The sequence below is a fragment of the Phascolarctos cinereus genome, unplaced genomic scaffold (assembly GCF_003287225.1).
Source record: "Phascolarctos cinereus isolate Bilbo 61053 unplaced genomic scaffold, phaCin_HiC Scaffold_726;HRSCAF=1367, whole genome shotgun sequence".
Classification (NCBI taxonomy): domain Eukaryota; kingdom Metazoa; phylum Chordata; class Mammalia; order Diprotodontia; family Phascolarctidae; genus Phascolarctos; species Phascolarctos cinereus.
The window spans coordinates 76,591,730-76,595,568 of NW_027556098.1; the positions used below are offsets into that span (position 1 = coordinate 76,591,730).

Genomic DNA, 3,839 nt, shown 5'->3' on the forward strand with positions numbered 1-3,839 from the left:
AGTTTAATCAACACATATGCTTTCATTATTTGATTAACACTATCTTTTCAGTTTTCATGTGTATAGAAACAGTTACTGATATACATAGTAAAATGTGTTATTCTCTTTCATCTTGTGTTTGCGGGTGAGTTAATGTATCAATAAAACGAACCTGTTATAAATGATTGCTTTTGATCACTTTTCAGATGTTTTCATAAAAGGCAATACTTACTTTAGTTCATCAAATAATAACTGAATATCTACAGGCCTCTTAGTAATCTACTCAACATTCAGCATTAATAAATCCTTCAGGTACCTTGTAAATACTCTCTCTAAATTCTAATAAACTATTCCAATAGGGGTCAAAGTACTACCCCTATCTTTGAATGAATGAGTCCTTGTTCATCTTTTAGTGACAGGTCCTTAGGCTGAAAGAGGAGAAAACATGATCATGAAAACAACATAAAAATTGGTTGACGATTCCAAGAAGTTCAAGCCATTACTTCCAATAAGTTCACCTCAGACAATTTCCTGATTTGTAAAATGTGATTAGCAGTATCTCTATTATGATTCAGAGGTTTGTTGGACAAATTAAATGAGCTCATGAATGTGAAGAATTATTGAAGCCTCAAACTTCTACATGTGTCAATTATAATGTAAGCTTTTAAGGGCAAGGTTTCTTTTGTCTGTTTGTTAAGAGCGTAACTTTTCTTGTTTAAGATATCATTTTGTATATAATCTGTTCATGTGTATTTGTATACTCATATTCACCATATTCAGAACTTTGCCCGGTACTTAATCAATGCATTCCAATTGATTATTATTATGATTGTGATATTTTTGCTATTATCATCCTCATCAAAAGTATTATTAGGAGAACACTGTGGGTAAAGGGCAGAGCCAAGATAGTTCAGAAAAAAGAGTGATTCACCTGAGTTCTCCCAAATTCCCTTCAAAACAACTTTTTAAATAATGCCTTCTACTCAGTGCAGCAGCAGTCCATTTTTCCTCCACAGCAGTCAACTGTGACCTCTGAGTCCCCAGCAACCACGTTGAAGGGACCCACAGTTGGCATTCATCTTGGCAACACTTACTCCTGTGAGGGTGTCTTCTAACATGGTCATTGTTAATGACCAAGGAAATAGGACCACCCCAAGCTATAGCACCTTCACCGACACAGAAAGTTTAATCGATGATGCTGCCAAGAATCAAGTTGCAATGAACCCCACCAGCATGGTTTTTGATGCCAAATGTCCTTGGTCACAGATTTGATGATAAAGTTGCACAGTCAGACATGAAGCATTGGCATTTCATGGTGGTGAATGATGCAGGCAGGCCTAAGGTCCCAGTGAAGTACAAAGGGGAGAGCAAAAATTTCTATTTCATCTGACCAAGATGAAAGAAATTGCTGAAGTTTGTGTTGTGAAGACTGTCACAAATGCTGTGATTATAGTACCAGCTTATTTCAACAACTCCCAATATCAGGCCACCAAAGATGCTGGAACAATTGCTGGTCTCAATGTGCTCTAAATCATTAATGAGCCAACTGATGCTGCTATTGCTTATGGCTTGGAGAAAAAGGTTGGTGCTGAGAGATATGTGTTGATCTTTGACCTTTGAGGTGATACTTTCGATGTCTCCATCCTTACCATTGAAGATGGAATCTTTGAGGTCAAATCCACAGCTAGGGATACCCACTTGAGAGGGGAGGACTTTGACAACTGAATGGTCAACCATTTTATTTCTGAGTTGAAGCAAAAGCACAAGAAGGACATCAGTGAGAACAAGAGGGCTATTCACTATCTGCACACCACTTGTGAAGTGCAAAGCATACCCGCTCTTCTAGTACCAAGGCCAGTATTGAGATTGACTCCTTCTATGAAGGTATCGATTTAGGTACATCAATCACCTGAGCCCATTTCAAAGAGCTGAATTCTGATCTCTTCTATGGTACACTGGACCCTGTGGAAAAGGTCTTAAGAGATGGCAAGCTAGATAAATCACAGATTCATGACATAGTCTTGGTGGGTGGTTCCACTTAGCATCTCCCATATCCAGAAGCTTCTGCAAAACTTCTTCAATGGCAAGGAACTCAACAAAAGTATCAATCCTGATGAGGCTGTTGCTTATGGTGCAGCTGTACAGGCTGCCATTTTGCCTGGAGATAAATCTGAGAATGTACAGGACTTGTTGCTCTTGAATGTCACTTCTTTTTCCCTTGTAATTGAAAGTGCTGGTGGAGTTATGACAGTTCTGATCAAATGTAATACCATCATCCCAACCAAGTAGACACAGACCTTTACCACCTATTCAGACAACTGGTTTGGTGTGCTTATTCAAGTTTATGAGGGTTAGAGAGTAATAACAAAGGATAAAAGCCTGCTTGGCAAGTTTGAGCTCACAGGAATCCCCCCAGCACCCAGCGATGTTTCTGAGATTGAAGTGACATTTGACATCGATGCAAATGGCTCCTCAATGCTTCTGCTGTGGATAAGAACACAGGAAAGGTGAATAAGATCACCATCACCAATGATAAAGGTTGTCTGAACAAAGGAGACATTGAGCATATGGTCCAGGAGGCTGAGAAATACAAAGCTGAGGATGAAAAGCAGAGAAACAAGGTGTTTTCCAAGAATTCCCTTGAATCTTATGCTTTCAACATGAAGGCCACCATAGCAGATGAAAAACTGCAAGGCAAAATTGGTGATGAAGACAAATAGAAGATCTTTGACAAACATAATGAAATAATCAACTGGCTGGATAAGAATCAGACTGCTGAGAAGGAAGACTTTGAGCGTCAGCAGAAAGAATTGGAGAAGGTCTGCATCCCCATCATCACTAAGCTGTACCAGAGTGCAGGGGGCGTACCAGTAGGCATTCCTTGTGGGTTCCCAGGGAATGGAGCAGCCCCATCTGCAGGTGCTTCTTCTGGACCCGCCATTAAAGAGGTCGCTTAAACACACCAGAAGAAAAAGGATTCCACACAATTTTCCAAAAATTTAAGAACTCAAATTTGTAGCCAAGGTAGTGGTGGTTTAAAAGTAACAGTTAAGCTACTGTGTAAATATGGGCATTCTGAATACTTGATGTATGCAGAGGGAGAGCAGTGAACAACATTTCATTTCATTAATAGTGTAAACAAGTGAAAATGCAATTCTTGTCCTGGAGAATAAAATCTATTTAAAATCAGCACCATAAAAAACGCCTTAACAAAAATTCTAGGACTGCAGAACCCACAAGTGGGAAGGGTGAAATAATTTTCCAGCCTAAGAAATCTCAGAAGGTCAGGTGGAAAGGTCTACTGCAACAGAGTAAGACTGGAGCATATTCCAGCCTAGGCTGAATGATAGCAAACCATTAGTAGGCCTTGGGGTGACTGAATCATGAGCAGAAGCCACTTCTTTCAGAGCTCTCCACCCACAGATTGTAATATGATTGGACAACTGGTAAGAAACAAAAGATTTTGGATGTCTCTTTGCTGGCACAAGATACAAGACTCTGTTACATTGCCTGTTCTTGTATGTGGGTCAGTCTCAGGCAAGGAGGAGAGCTAGCATACTAGAACTTGTGGGCAGAAAGGACGCTGGTCAGTTCAAGGGGAACAACAACAACAAATGAATGTTTGTAGTTGCTCACAGAAAAGAACACAGCCCAGGAGAGTAGTAAATATATTTATCCTCATATCATACCATCTTGAAAAAAAATGAAAACTTAAAGACCACCAGAAATAGGTCAGAAAATAGCTGCACTAAAAATCCTAAAGCTCAGGACATGTCCCCACAACCTCAGGAGCAGAGAACAACCGTAATGTAAAGTTAAAAGTCAAGAAATAGGCTAGAAAAGTGAGCAAACAAAAACAA

The 3,839-nt window shown here is 39.6% G+C and overlaps 1 pseudogene; it reads left to right on the forward strand.

The window, feature by feature from the left end:
* The first annotated feature begins 1,040 nt into the window (after positions 1-1,040).
* On the forward strand, positions 1,041-2,936 carry LOC110210871 (heat shock cognate 71 kDa protein pseudogene; annotated as a pseudogene).
* The last annotated feature ends 903 nt before the right edge of the window (positions 2,937-3,839 follow it).